At 40.1% G+C, this 16596-nt stretch overlaps 1 pseudogene; it reads right to left on the bottom strand.

The window, feature by feature from the left end:
- Nucleotides 1–14078: 14078 nt before the first annotated feature.
- LOC145164517 (uncharacterized) lies at nt 14079–15650 on the bottom strand (annotated as a pseudogene).
- Nucleotides 15651–16596: the final 946 nt, after the last annotated feature.

Below are 16596 nucleotides of genomic sequence, written 5' to 3'. Positions count from 1 at the left end.
ATGTCCACACTCTAAATCCTTGATTTCTGATGTACAACCTTTGATCAAAAGATAGATCCAAGCGTACTAGCACGTAAAGTTACAACCTTTACGTGCTTACATGGGACATTGAGCTCAAAAGGTCCTAAAACAAGCTCTTACAATGCATGGGGCCTTCTTTGAGTGCAAAAGCCACTCCTTTCTGCCTTGTAACCCCTCTAAGGACCTAGATCTGAAACATCAACCCCAAACCATGCTTGCAATCACGGTTGGTGACCAAAATGGCTTAGAAAAGCCCTAAACCTCCATGAAATGGGATCTATCAAAAGAACAAGCAAGGTATAGACTTTATACCTTCTGTAGACTGCAAATGATGCTCAAAACCGGATCCTTCTAGCCTCCTTCTGATCCTTCAAGCTTTTCCTTCCTTCCTTGGGTCACAAAAGCACCAAAATCACTTCAAATGCCTTAGATTGCTTCAATAACGGCTAGGGTTTCAATGAGAGGTGTTTGGGAGCATAAAGGGGCGATGGAGGCTGCATAAGGTCGTTTAAATAGGGTGCAAACCCTTGGATTAGGGTTTTTGTCCAGACAGCACCTACTCGCCGAGTCCGGTCTCCGACTCGCCGAGTAGCTCGTTAAACTCTCGTGTCCCCTCTCGCTTCTACTCGGCGAGTTGGTCCTTCAACTCGCCGAGTCCAAGGCCAAAAATGCAAAATATTTAAAGATTTAAATAAAAGAATACGTACCAAGAACCAGGTGCTACAAATCTCCCCCCACTTATTTTAGACTTCGTCCTCGAAGTCTGCTGCTCGTTCCTGAAACAGCTCGGGGTAATGCTCCATCATCTCGTCCACCGGCTCCCAAGTCCACTCCGACCCCTTCCGGTGCTGCCATTGCACGTTCACGAGTTCCACTCTCTTGTTCCTCAAATCCTTCGACTTCCGGTCAAGGATCGCTACAGGCCACTCGATGTAATTCAGGCTGTCATCAACCTGAATGTCCTCCAAGGGTACCACTGCTGAGTCGTCCACCAGGCACTTCCGCAGCTGAGAGACGTGGAAAGTGCTGTGGATCTGTCTGAGCTCGGCTGGCAGATCCAACCGGTACGCCACCTTGCACACCCGGGCTACAACCCTGAAGGGCCCAATGTACCTTGGGCCCAACTTGCCCCGCTTCCTGAATCGGATGACGCCTTTCCAAGGCGACACCTTAAGGAGAACCATATCCCCGACCTGGAACTCCAGGTCCGAACGACGCTTGTCGGCATAACTTTTCTGCCGACTCTGAGCAGTCTCAATCCTGCTTCGGACCTGCTGAATCCTCTCCGTCATCTTGAGCACCACTTCGGTGCTCCCCATGACTCTCTGGCCAACCTCGCCCCAACATATCGGGGTCCTGCACCTCCTCCCATACAACATCTCGAAGGGAGGACGGTCGATGCTCGCGTGGTAACTATTGTTGTAGGAGAACTCTGCCAATGGAAGGTAGGTATCCCAACTACCTCCGAAGTCTAAAACACATGCCCGCAGCATATCCTCCAGAGTCTGGATGGTCCGCTCGCTCTGGCCATCCGTCTGCGGGTGAAAGGCGGTGCTGAAATGCAGACGAGTACCCAACTCGTCGTGGAATTTCTTCCAAAACCTGGAAGTGAACCGCACATCCTTATCCGAAATCACCGAAACTGACACTCCATGCCGCGCCACCACCTCTCTGATATAGATATCGGCCAATTTCTCGGCCGAGATGCTCTCCTGAATCGGGATAAAGTGGGCGCTCTTGGTCAATCGATCGACGATGACCCAAATCGAATCCACTCCCCGCGCGGTCCTGGGAAGCTTGGTGATAAAATCCATCGTAATATCCTCCCATTTCCACAGCGGAATATCCAACGGTTGCATCTTGTAGTGTGGTCTCTGATGCTCGGCCTTGACCTTCCTGCAGGTCAAGCACCGCTCCACATACCATGCCACATCCCGCTTCATGCAGGGCCACCAATAGTCAAGACGAAGATCCCTATACATCTTCGTCGCCCCGGGATGAATGAAGAATCGGGATTTGTGCGCCTCCTCCATCAAAACCTGGCGCACGCCTCCGTGGTATGGAACCCACACCCTGCGGTGTAGCGTCAATAATCCCCTGCTGTCATAGTCGAAGGAGGAAACCTGACCCACTATATGCTCACTCTTCCGATGTTCCTCCTTCATGGCCTCCTGCTGGGCCTCCCGAATCCGCTCCAATAGCGGAGTCACCACTGTCATTCGCATGCAGATATCCCTGATCGGCGCCGCCTTGCGGCTAAGCGCATCGGCCACCACGTTGGCCTTCCCCGGATGGTAAAGGAACTCACAATCGTAATCCTTCACCACGTCCAACCACCGACGCTGCCTCATGTTTAGATTCGGCTGATCCATGAGGTACCTCAAGCTCTTGTGGTCCGTGTAAATCGTACAACGAACCCCATAGAGGTAATGACGCCAAATCTTGAGGGCGAACACAACAGCCCCCAGCTCCAAATCATGCGTCGGGTAGTTCGCCTCGTGAGGCTTCAGCTGCCTCGAAGCGTAAGCGATAACATGCCCTCTCTGCATCAATACTGCGCCCAAGCCTGAGATGGACGCATCACAGTACACGACGAGATCCTACATGCCCTCTGGCAGGGCTAAGATTGGCGCCTCGCACAATCTCTGTCTCAGTGTCTCGAATGCAGCCTGCTGCTCAGGCCCCCAACGAAAGACCACGGCCTTCCTCGTTAGCCTGCTCAGGGGTAAGGATATCTTGGAGAAATCCTGGATGAATCTTCGATAGTAGCCAGCTAATCCCAGGAAACTCCGAATCTCAGATGGAGACTTCGGAACCTCCCATCTCATCACGGCCTCCACCTTGGCCGGATCTACCGAAATCCCGTTCTGGTTGACAAGGTGCCCAAGAAACTGCACCTCGCGCAACCAGAACTCACACTTGGAGAACTTGGCATACAAGTTCTCCCTCCTCAAAGTCTCTAGAACCTCTCGCAGATGCTTCTCGTGCTCCTCCTGCGTCTTGGAGTAAACCAAGATATCATCAATAAACACTATCACAGACCGGTCTAACATCGGTCTACACACGCGGTTCATGAGGTCCATGAACGCGGCAGGAGCATTGGTGAGCCCGAAAGGCATCACCACGAACTCATAGTAGCCATAATGCGTCCGAAACGCCGTCTTCTGTACATCCTCCTCTCTGACCCTCATTTGATGATACCCTGAACGCAAATCAATCTTGAAGAACCAAGATGCCCCCGGTAGCTGGTCAAAGAGGTCGTCAATCCTCGGGAGTGGGTAACAGTTCTTCACCGTTACCTTAATCAGCTCCCTATAGTCTATACACATACGATGCGACCCGTCCTTCTTCTTCACAAACAGAATCGGGGCTCCCCAAGGTGAACTACTCGGTCTAATGAATCTTTTGTCTAACAGCTCCTGCAGCTGTGTAGACAACTCCTGCATCTCAGGAGGAGCCAACCGATACGGTGCCTTGGCTATCGGAGCCGCACCAGGAACTAGGTCGATCCTGAACTCTACCTGTCGCTCCGTAGGTATCCCTGGCAACTCCTCGGGGAATATCGCCCACCGTCGCCCTACCCGCCTCCCGGGTATCCATAACATACGCGACATAACCTGCGCAACCCTGCTGAAGGTAACGCCTAGCTCTCGCTGCTGAACACAAAGCTGGTCCTCGCTGTGGCCTCTCGCCCTGAATCACTAACTCTCCCCCACCTGGGGTCCTGACTCGCACTAGCTGTTGTGCGCAATCTATCACCGCCCTATTGGGGCTTAGCCAATCCATACCGATAATCACCTTGTTCCCTCGTAAAGGTACGGAAACCAGATCCACCAGGTAGCGCTCCTTAAATAATCTCAGTACACAATCTCGGAAGACCTCAGATGCTCGCACTGATCGGTCGCCCGCAATCTCTACCTCTAGAGGGCAATCCAACATGACCGAAGACTCAGAAAACTTCTTGCTAAGCGAAAGAGAAACAAACGATCGGGTAGCACCCGAATCAAACAATACCTGAACTGGGATACCGTTCACATGGAACGATCCTAAACAGAGCACCTATCAATATCATAAACATCATATAAATAAATCAGAGGGAAAGAATCAAACCCGTCACCACATCGGGTGCGGCGCGTGCCTCCTCGGTAGTCAACTGAAATGCCCGACTCCTCAACACCGGAGCCTCTGCCTTGCCCTGCCAGCCATCTGTAATCCGCAGGGTCGCTGGAGCTGGCGCCTTCACTGGCATTGCTGCTGCTGTCAACTGGGGGCAGTTGGCCTTCTTGTGGCCCCTCTGGTTGTAGTGGAAGCACAGCAACTCAGACGCCTGAATAACAGGTGCAGGGGCGGTACAATCCCTGCTGAAGTGCCCCGTCTTGCTGCACTTATAGCAGCCCGACGACCCCAATCTACATGCCCCCTCATGTGGCCTGCCGCATTTCCTACAGCGGCCCGGTCCTGACTGGCCTTTCAGCCTACCATCTGATCCCTTGGGCTTCTTTCCCGAAGCCCCTATCGTCTGTCCCTCCTCTGCCTTCCTCTTCCGGATGTGCTCCAGATCTATCTCCCTCTCCCTTGCCCTGGAAATCATAGAATCCAGGGTAGGGCAAGCTGAAAAACTGACATGCTCCCGAATGTCGGCTCGCAACATGTCATGGTAGCGGGTCCTCCTCATATCCTCATCACCCGCATACTGGGGCACTAGTAACGCCCTCTCCCGGAACTTAGCGGTGATCTCCGCCACAGTCTCCGTCGTCTGCCTCATATCCAAAAACTCCCTGGCCAGCTGTTGAAGCTCTACAGCTGGCGCAAACTCTGCTTTGAACCGGGTCACAAAGTTCGGCCATGTCATAGCCTCAACAGCCGAGGCTCCCAATGAGTCACCAACAGACTCCCACCAATCTGTATCTCTGTCTCTCAAACACCCTGCTGCATATCTCACCTTCGACCCCTCGGGGCAGAAGCTGGTCAGCTGCGCAGACTCAATGTCTGCAATCCATCGTCTGGCCACAATGGGGTCCTTCACCCCATGGAAGTCCGTCGCACCACTGCTCCTGAAGTCCTTAAAGGACAGTGTGCGAGATCCTGACTGGCCAGATGCCATGTCACTCCTGAACGCCCTGAGGCGGTCCTCCATCAGCTCAACTATCCCTTCCTTTATCGACCCGAAAATGATGGGGGTTTACTCAAGGATACCTCTGGTGATCTCTGACGCGATGAACTCGCGTAGCCTCTCATCCACTGGTTCGGAACCTGAACCCGAACCCGATCCCTCTCCCGAACTGCCAACTGCTGGCCTCGAACGTAGTACCACCATTCTACAATACATAACGACAACCGTCAGTGGTACTGATTCATCTAGAGGGATCACATCTACTACAAGGTTCCTGGTCTCGCCTCAGCCCTCCTCGATTCAAGTACGGATCCTCTGCTTTCAGTAGTACGGGCCCATACTACCTTCCACATCTATCCGTACTTTCCTCAAGAACTGCCTCGACTCCACTAAGTCCCTTCTACTACCACTGCTGATCTCATGCTACTCTCATCCTAGGCTTACCCTAGGGAAATCTCCGTCTCTACCCAAACCAGTCCTCAGCTGCTGAAGGCCTCCTTGTAATGCCAATTAGCCATCACATGTGACGTGACGTATTCACCTAATGGCTAACTCCCATCACTCCGAGCCCTATTAAGCACGAAGCAAGCATCATTCGGACACAGGAAAACTATTCAAGCAATCTGTTCTCATAGCGAGAAACTGCAGTAGCATACAATGCTAAGCTCATACTATCAGGCATAACCTAAACAGGCTATCCTACTGCTGTCTACTCAATGCTAGCATGCAATTCACATAAGCTGAAGCACATAAAGCAGGCACATAAGGCATCATTCCTAGATCCTTAGTGCTATTCTAGCATGCTGTTCTACTGAAACTGGTAAAACATAACATAAACTTGTATGGGTACTCTGGGGAAAACTTACTTGAGCTCGGCCGGTCGCGCACATCACACACCTTGTTCTTTCTTAAAGCTCTTTTACTTAGCCTTTAGAAAATAATTTCTTTATAAAAATCTTTTAATCCCTCGATTTGAGTCCAGACACCCCCCTCCCCCCCCCCCCCCCCCCCCCCCGAAGGTGTGCCCGAATCCCTCAAACCAGGGCTCTGATACCAACTTGTAACACCCCAATTTTCACGTCCAAAGATTTCCTTTTTGATTAATTGATTTGTAAAACATTTGTAATAAAACATCATCCGATCATATCATTTCATAAAAATATATCTCGTGTCTGAAAACCAAATCATAAAAATAATAATAATGTCAGAGTACAATCCCAAAACATCTCATAATGCGGAAAAACCAATGCGTGTGTGTATGATGTGCCGCTACCGCGCCAGCTCCTTCCCCTTCGCTGAAGAGGTACCTAAAACAAAACTGTAAGCTGTAAGCACGAAGCTTAGTGAGTTCCCCCATCGTCCACATACCATACAATCATATAGCATACATACTGCCAGGCATTTCTGGGGTGCCTGACCTACCCGGTACGACCATTCTGGGGTGCCGACCTACCCGTACGGCCATTCTGGGGTGCCGACCTACCCATGCGGCCATTCTGGGGTGCCGTCCTACCCGTGTCAAGCCATTCTGGGGTGCTGACCTACCCGTGTCGAGCCATTCTGGGGTGCTGACTACCCTTCGGTCCTAACAACCGAACCTCGGGGACTATTTCACCCCCTACTACTACTATCGCATATATCATGGCATAATCTACTGTCAGACATATCTGGGGTGTCCGACCTACCCTTCGGTCCTGACAACCGAATCATGGGGACTATTCCCCCTCCTACTACCCCTATTCCATATAACATATCATGCTAGCAGCTAAACATATCATTACATACTCTTAGGCATATCTGGGGTGCCTAACCTACCCTTCGGTCCTAACAACCGAACTCTATCACTATCACATATCATATCACGCTAGCATATAACATATCAGGTAGTAGCAACACAGATGAATATCACAAGACAAACATCTATCATACGATCCCTACTGGTGGGCCGGCATTGTGGTCGTAGACCCACCACTACTGGAAGGTAACTCACCTCGTAGTAGCTGCTGATCTGTGCGGGAACTCTCTATCTGCTGCTGCTGCTCCGGAAATCCTCCGGCTATAAATCCCACAAAACACACCATCAGAGTCTGATATCTACTCTTTGGGTAAAATGACCATTTTACCCCTGTTCAAGTCAAGTCAAAGTCAAAGTCAACTTCCAGTTGACCTGACTCGCCGAGTTGGCTAGCCAACTCGCCGAGTCCCTAACCTTCCATTTGTCCTTATCCACGACTCTACACGTCGAGTTGGGCCGTCAACTCGACGAGTTCTTCTCTCATATGAACGTCACATGAAAACTCATCCGACTCACCGAGTTGATGAACAACTCGTCGAGTCCACCTTCAGCTGATGAACAAGATCTGTCCTCGACTCGCCGAGTTGATGAACAGCTCGTCGAGTTCTAAGAAGATTGCCTTGGACTCGCCGAGTCCGTTCGTGCACTCGCCGAGTCCCATGAACTTCCAGAACCATGGCTTAGTCCAGAACGTTGGGTCACTCCCTGGGACCTCCCTGAAACCTTTCCACACTCAACTGGGTCCTTGACCCTTAACAGATATGGGGCTCAAAGCCTCGGACTCGCCGAGTCCGAGAACGGACTCGCCGAGTCGGTCATGTCCACACTCTAAATCCTTGATTTCTGATGTACAACCTTTGATCAAAAGATAGATCCAAGCGTCTATAATCGATCTAGCACGTAAAGTTACAACCTTTACGTGCTTGCATGGGACATTGAGCTCAAAAGGTCCTAAAACAAGCTCTTACAATGCATGGGGCCTTCTTTGAGTGCAAAAGCCACTCCTTTCTGCCTTGTAACCCCTCTAAGGACCTAGATCCGAAACATCAACCCCAAACCATGCTTGCAATCACGGTTGGTGACCAAAATGGCTTAGAAAAGCCCTAAAACTCCATGAAATGGGATCTATCAAAAGAACAAGCAAGGTATAGACTTTATACCTTCTGTAGACTGCAAATGATGCTCAAAACCGGATCCTTCTAGCCTCCTTCTGATCCTTCAAGCTTTTCCTTCCTTCCTTGGGTCACAAAAGCACCAAAATCACTTCGAATGCCTTAGATTGCTTCAATAACGGCTAGGGTTTCAATGAGAGGTGTTTGGGAGCATAAAGGGGCGATGGAGGCTGCATAAGGTCGTTTAAATAGGGTGCAAACCCTTGGATTAGGGTTTTTGTCCAGACAGCACCTACTCGCCGAGTCCGGTCTCTGACTCGCCGAGTAGCTCATTAAACTCCCGTGTCCCCTCTCGCTTCTACTCGGCGAGTTGGTCCTTCAACTCGCCGAGTCCAAGGCCAAAAATGCAAAATATTTAAAGATTTAAATAAAAGAATACGTACCAAGAACCAGGTGCTACATATATATATATATATATATATATATATATATATATATAATTATGAATTGTCATTGGATTATGACTTCATTGTGGGATGAAGGGTAAGTTTTGTTGGAATGAGGTCCAACTAAAACAAAATGACACAATATACTACAAAATAAGAATACACTACTTTATAAGTTGAAATCTAATATGATTGGATGAATAAGTTCATTGAAAAACTATGTTGATTGCTGTCATTCAAGGATCACATAGAAATATTTGTGAGTTTGAGAGTATACTTAATCGAGCTAAGAGACTCTATGTCACGAAAGAACACTAATCATATACTCCAAGATATTTAGCTATACCTAGAGTAAACTCAAATATGGAGATGATAGTATTCGCAGAATTCACACAAATTAAGTTTAGTCGAACCCATTAATAAAGTCCATCTTTTAAGTTAAGTATGAATGGTCACACTTCATCTGTAAGACTTTATTATTTTAGAAATGGGATTTTGATTTGGGTTTAGTATTTGGATTTGGAACATTGTAACAACAACTATTATATAATGTTTTGATATACTGGCATATGATCATAACATCAATACTTGTTGTGTTCTATATTAACATGCTTAATCCATGAATAATCTTATTATTATAAAGGTTCGTAGTCGGTTATAATTGTGGGAGCAATTATGAACTAAGACTAATATGAATTGGATTGGTTGACTTTCATCGGATGAAGGTAAACAATGGGTTGTAACCAAGTTTCCTAGGTACTTGTTAGAGAACTGGTATTGAACTGACCCGCATCAAGATCATCTCACGGATCGCTATCGTGAATGATACTTAATTAAAAATGTACTATCTTTGTATCCTTAACACCTGAGATACATAGTGGGACTTAAGTGTAGGGAGTGGTGTGCTTAGATATGGTCAAATGTTGGTCCTTAATCGGGCAGTTATGAAAGGCATTTCCAGGTATGGTCTGAACTATGAAAGAGGCTTATGTAGTCAAGATGGGATTTGTTCCTCTCATGTGTTGAGAGTTGGACATCTAAGGCGCCTTACCAAAAGTTGAACACCATATGAGATTGATTGCGATCTATATCTCATGTTTAACATGATGTCTGTGACAAAGGGATAACTGATAAACTTAACTTATATACACCAATTGTAGCTTTGAGCTTTTGGGGAATTGGGCATTGACAAAATGGCACAAAGTCGTATGTTAATGGCGGTAGTGAAATGCTGCTAGACGTTCACCATTGTCTATATCAGTCTAATATGAATCTTGCGCAAGTGGGAGATTGAAAGATCTAGTATGCTCAAGAATCATATTAAAGTGATATTGCTAATTAACATATGATACTAAAAGGTCACACTAACAACAACTTGATATAATTGATTATTTATTAGAAATTGATTATAATAAATATTCAATAAAATCTTATAATTAAATTGGAAATTATTTATTTCTAGGAAATAATAATATTCATTAGCAAGTAACATTATATATACTTCATATGGTATGAATGAATAAGTCGTGCACAACATTTTGGACTAGATAAATTCTTTTATCTTTTACCAAAAAGTTAAATTTAATATTTTATACATTTGGTTTATAAAATATAAAAGCCTCTATCTTCTTTTGCCTTCATATTTTAGAAATATGGCTAGACAAAAGAGAGTATGGGCTTTTCATTTTATTAATGGAAAAAACTCTCCTCTAAAAGCATGGACAATATGATTAAAATAAAGAGTGATGGTCTTTTGATTAATTTATTCAAAAGAAAGGCATCGCTTGAAGCATGGGGAACACAGAGGCTTTAGGGGCATGGGATCTTAAACTGTTAAGAACTTATGGACCAAAGATTTCGTATATAAAGTGATGCTTTCATATCTCTTTCACCACCCATGTAAAAAATGTAACTATGTATGTATGTGTTTTTCTCTCTAGTTTTAGTTAAAGACTTGAAGATCACACTCTTGCTTATTCTCTCTTTATGTTCTTATTTTGATAAGAACATAAAGCTTAAGAGTCTTAAGAGTTTTATACAAAAGAACTAGCATTCTACATCAAGATGATTTATTATTGGTGTCTCTAACTACATTCTTCATCAACTTTCAATCCTCCCAAGAGGAAATGTTTTAATTTTCTCCATCTTCTTCTTTGGTGCTTGTTTTCTTTCCAAACTTTGCCAGAAGATCCTTGGTGAGTTATAAACTTGTTTTATGTTATTCAAATTATCAAGTCTTCCATTGCTTAAATCTTATGTTTTTTAAACTAGTTTTTGAATAAAAACCCAACACCCCGCCCCGCTCCCGCCCGCACCCCCGAAATCTTCATCCTTTCCACCCTCGCCCCCTCCCCCAATTTCCCCTTCTTACCCCCCGTTACCCCTCCTCCGATTGATTTTGGGCTACCTTATTTGGGCTAAAAGAAATTTTTGTTTAGGCTAAAAGAAATTATTTTTTGGATAACAAATAGTTATTTATATCATAATTTTACATGTTACAAACAACTTAAAAACATATTTTTTTTGTTAAATTTTGGTACGTAAAAATCATTATATTGTTTATTATATTTATATAATTAATATATATATATATATATATATATATATATATATATATATATATATATATAAATTATTAACGGGGCCCCCATGAGGGTTTGGGGACGGGTCTGCCAACTCCCGCCCCCATCCCCGAAATTAAAATGAAGGTTAACCATACCTCCCATACAGGACGGGGCCCCCATGGGATCGGGGTCCCAGCGGGACTGTTTCACATCCCTACAAAGATTTCATTGTTGTTTCAAAAAATATCAAAGATATTTAATTTCTAAGCCAACATTTCTTTTAATTCAATAAAATGAAAGGATAAATCGAAAGTCCCTCTACCCAAAAAGATAAGAAAAATAAATAATTTTATATAATCAGAAATATAGAAATAAATTAAATTACATTTAATTTGTTATTAACCAAATGCATAAAAGATTAAAAAATTCAAATCCTTAGTTAACTTACTAATTCTTTAACTATCAGGATCTCAAGTCTCATCTAATAAACTAATTTGATTTTTAAACCTCCTCACAATAACACATATAAATAAAATAACACAAATCTATGTTCAAAAGAGGGTGTCATCTAAATAAAACAACACATTCTTATACATCAAAATTTTAACAAGTAATAACTACTAATTTCGATTAAAAAATACTCATCTATTGTGAAATAAAATTAAAATTTACAAATTATTACATTTACTATAATTGAGTACAAATCTAACAAGACCAAGACAACTACAACCATGATTGCACGACCTTCACGATCCATTCCTCCTTAGTATCTAAAGCAGAAGTAACCATAAATAGCATTGTACTTTGTGTATATGGTAGAGTATAAACATAAGCTTTTCAAAATAAGATTATAAAAAAAGTCAATACGTACTTACACAATCTTTATTTCTGATACTCCAGAACAATTTATTGAATTAAGCTTTAGCAAGCTATATAGACTCGAGTGATTACTTTAAGGATCATGTCCATAATTTATGAGACCAATACAATTGATTTGTACACTAAGAAGTGGAAGTTATACCTCTTAAAATTCAAGAAAGAAGCAATATATATTATATGATAGCATAGATATAGATAGCACAAAGCTCAAAATTTAATTCAGCATACATCAAAAACTTTTGAAGCTTTATTCAAAATACATTACAAAGTATAAATCATTATTCCTACGTCACACATTTTGTATTCGAATTCATTTTTGTCATGATTAAATAAAGGGAAATCTCTAAAAAAATCATATTATTTTGGAAAACTTAACGATTAAGTCCCAAAAAAATATATATAAAAAAAATCTCATGAAACTTGAATTTTTTTCACTTTAGCCCCTTTTGACATGTTCAACAAGTAATGAAATCAAATCATTATTTTTTCCTAAATAATAAGGCTTTTCTACAGTTTTCCATAAAAATTTTATATAATGTATAAACGTATTTTTATGCATTTACATGTATTTTCAAGTATTTTTACATATTTTTATATATTTTTTTACGTATTATGTATTTTTAAGTTTTTTTATACAACTTTTCTTACATTTTTTATGTTTTTTTAAATATATAAATGTTTTTTTACGTATTTAAATGAATTTTTAACTATTTTTATGTACTTTTATGTATTTTGGGATATTTTTCATATATTATGTATAGGAGGATCGTATAAATGTTACATGATTGTAAATATTGAATAATTCACATAGGGATAGTCATGAAACTTGGAGAAACATAGCAAAACGCTTTACATTTGGTTTCCAAAAATTGGATGAACATAAGTGAAACAAGAACTCCGATAAATGAATTTCATAATACATAAAGCAGAAAGCACGTTATAATTTATATCAATTCATCATAACATCTTTTTTGATTCATGTGTTACATGAAGTTGATGCTACTTTAATGGTGTTTAATATCATAGTATGAAGTTGATGCTACTTTAATGGTGTTTAATATCATAGTGGAGACAAAGATTGATCATATAATTTAACAAAAGTTCAAGATTGGTGTTTTTAACAATCTAATTGAGGTACAACATCTTATTTATAATAAAAGTAAGCCCATTTGCCAAATATAAAGTAAATAGTTTTGGAACATAATTAAGTTAGTCCTAATTTAGGAATAAATCATCATCCATACAAATCTTTTCAACATATTATATTCTATTATGCTCAATACCATAAATGTAAAACCTTTTGCACAAAAAGACCTCACAAATGCTCAGCTCATCTCATCATGAACTAAATGTGAGTAATTATCATTATCCTCCATATAAAATTAAACTACTACTATAACAAAAAAATTAAAAAAAAAAACCTTACCTTCTCCATTACAGCTATATCTTCTTCTCTTCACCATTTCCAATCTTGCCCTTCACACCATGACTCCCAATGGTGTGTTGACTAAGATCAGAAATGTGTAGCAATATTTTGAACAATTTTGCCTCTCTGTCCTAGTCAAGACAGACTTGGGGACTTGATGTGAAATTCGAAACATTTCATCTTTAAGTTACTTAAAAATACATATAAATACATAAAAAAATATGATTATATATATATATATATATATATATATATATATATATAAATGTAAAAAAACTATATAAAATACGTAAATGCGTTAAAAATATACCAAAATACATAAAAATATATAAAAATACTTAGACATTCATATAAATATGTAAAAACAACGTTTATACATTTAAAATACATAAAAAAAAATTAAAAATACATAAATATGTAATATATATATATATATATATATATATATATATATATATATATATATATAATTTCGTAAAAATACTTAAAAAACACATAAAAATACATTTATACATTATATACCATTATTTTGGAAAAAATAACGATTTGATCCCATAACCTGCTGAACATGTCAAAAGGGGCTAAACGGAAGAAATTTGTCCATTTCTTTGGGCTTTTCTATTAAAAAAATTAAGACTTAATCGTTAATTTTTAGAAAATAATGAGACTTTTCTAGAGATTTAAATAAATCAGCTTATACATTTTCTTCAAGTTCTTTATACTCATTCATTGTTAGAGTCACAAATAACGTTTTTAACCTTCTCATAACGTTCATGACTAAAAACATCATCATCAATCTCTCTTAACAGATCCATAACCAATCTATCTTTCCAAACTTTTGAAAACCCTTTACACAATCCACTTAAAACAATCGTATCAGGCCCAATTTGTCTCTCTAACATCTCTCTAAAAACACTAAACACACCATCATAATCATCGGTTTGCAAGTATGATAAAATCAACATCTTCACGGTATCTTCATTTGGACGGCAATTACTCTTCACCATGCTTTTATAAAGTTGAAAACCACGATCTGGGTTCTTTCGAACACATTGGGCTTTAATTAAGGCAGAAAAAGTCGAAGAATTTGGTACTAATTTCTTTTTATCAAGTTCTTTAACCAAATAAGCAGCTTTTTTGGTTTTTCCTTCGTTACAAAGTCCTAACAACAATGTGTTATAAGTCAAAATATAAGGTTTGACCCCATTTCTTATCATCTATTCAAAAATCTGATTACCCTTTTGGATTTTACCTGATTGAGAACATGCAGTTATTAATGTGTTGTAAGTTACAGTATTAGGATCCACATTTACCCTTTTCATTTCGTGGAAAATCTTAAAAGCATAGTTTCTCATCTTTACAGAATCCATGGATTATTGTGTTGTAAGTGATAAAATTTGGGTTGATTTCATTCTTCTCCATTGTAAGTTTCAAGTTGATTCCGGTTGTTAGAAGCCCTTGGTTGATGTATGCAGTTATCAATGTATTATAGGAGGAGACAAAAGGGTTTAGCCCCATGGTGTGAATTTCATTGAACACTTATACTGCATTCTCTAGCTTCCCTTATTGAACATAAGCATGCATCACCATATTGAGAGTTATCATGTTGATTGTGATCTTGGATCTTCTCATTTGGTTGTAAAATGGTAACGTGATGTCTGGTCAATTGAAACTAAGCAACGAACTCATATACATGTTAGATGATTCAATGGTGGGAAGAAATCTATATTCCTTCATTTTACAAAACGTATCTATTGCATTCCTGAATTGTTTTACATGTGCATACATTTTAAAAAGTGCATCGAAAACACGAGGAGTGGAATCACAAATTCGATAAGAGTGAAGAAGAGAATCAAAGAGCTTATAATGGAGATTTACATCACAAGAACAGATGATCTTCTTTAAAATGGATTCAGCTGACACAAATTTACGATTCTTGGTGAGGATGTGGAAGATGATGGAATTTGTTTCGAGGGTGAGTAAATTAGGGTTGTGAAGTTCAATCCATTTGAAGAATTTGAGGGAAACGGCGTAATTGTTTTGGAGCATTAAGAGAATGTGCTTCAATCTAAATGAATTTGATTTGGTTAATAGTTTAGCTAGCTTTGCCCAATCAGAGCGAAGAAGATGACTGTAAGCTATGTTGATGTAATCAAGATCTTGACCTTTGGGTTCTTGGACTGTTCTATGGGTATTGTAATAGGAATCCATTTAGTTCTAAGGAGAGAAGAATTAGGATTTTTCGTGGCTGAATCAAGAAGAGTTGAAATTCGACGAATTTGTATAGAATTCATGTTATGTGTCTTCATGTTCTTGATTACCAGATGTATCTTTTTGATCTGTGTTAACACAATTAACAAACCCATCTCGGTTTTTATAATGTATATGAACTTAAAACATTTAAAAAATTTCATAGCTAATTAGCACCCATTATTAAGATCTTAAGGAGTTCGATTATCGGTGCTATTAACCAACCACTTTCAGTATTTAATGAGAAAGGAAAGAAGCTATAGAAAATCCTCTCTAATAAATAAATGTTTTTTGCCACTTGTCACACTCTCATTCAATTTGTCAAATGTCATTTTGTGGTTATTTTGAATTTTTTTTCCACATGTCATTTTATGAGTTTTTCTATTTTGTTAAATTCCACATAATATTTTAATATAATAACTGTAATAAATATAGTAATAAATTGATATCAATTTCATTAATGAACTTACCTTTTAATTTTAAAATTCCTAAAATTAAAGTCCATTAGTTTCTTTTATTTATTAAACTTATTTGTTTAAATTTAAAAGATAAAAAACATTTTCATTATAATAATTTATTATTTTTCTTATTTTCATATAAATTCAAAGTTCTTAAATATTTTGACATTTATATGTAGTTTTTTTTTTTTTTAAATTAACCCATATAATATATGAGTCTCACAATTAGCCTCCTAATAAAAACCCATATTAACATCTTAGCAAAGGCTCCATGACCTTTTATTTGAACATGTTTTACAATCCGTCATCAACATCTCCTATAGCCGGCATGACGTAATATTATTAAACATCAGATTTTGGTACTCTTTCCTATATGATTTATATAGATGATAATTTTTGATAAGAGGACATGTTAATTTTGTTTCATCTCTAATGGGTATAGGTTTTATTTAGGCCCAAATTTGATCCAAATAACTCTTGGTAATTAGCTCGAACTTGTCAATCCGTTATGATGTTCCAAGAACCGATTCAA

Source organism: Lactuca virosa, chromosome 3 (assembly GCF_052849685.1).
Source record: "Lactuca virosa cultivar CGN04683 chromosome 3, Lactuca_virosa_CGN04683_v6, whole genome shotgun sequence".
Classification (NCBI taxonomy): domain Eukaryota; kingdom Viridiplantae; phylum Streptophyta; class Magnoliopsida; order Asterales; family Asteraceae; genus Lactuca; species Lactuca virosa.
This window is presented reverse-complemented; position numbering and strand designations above follow the sequence as displayed.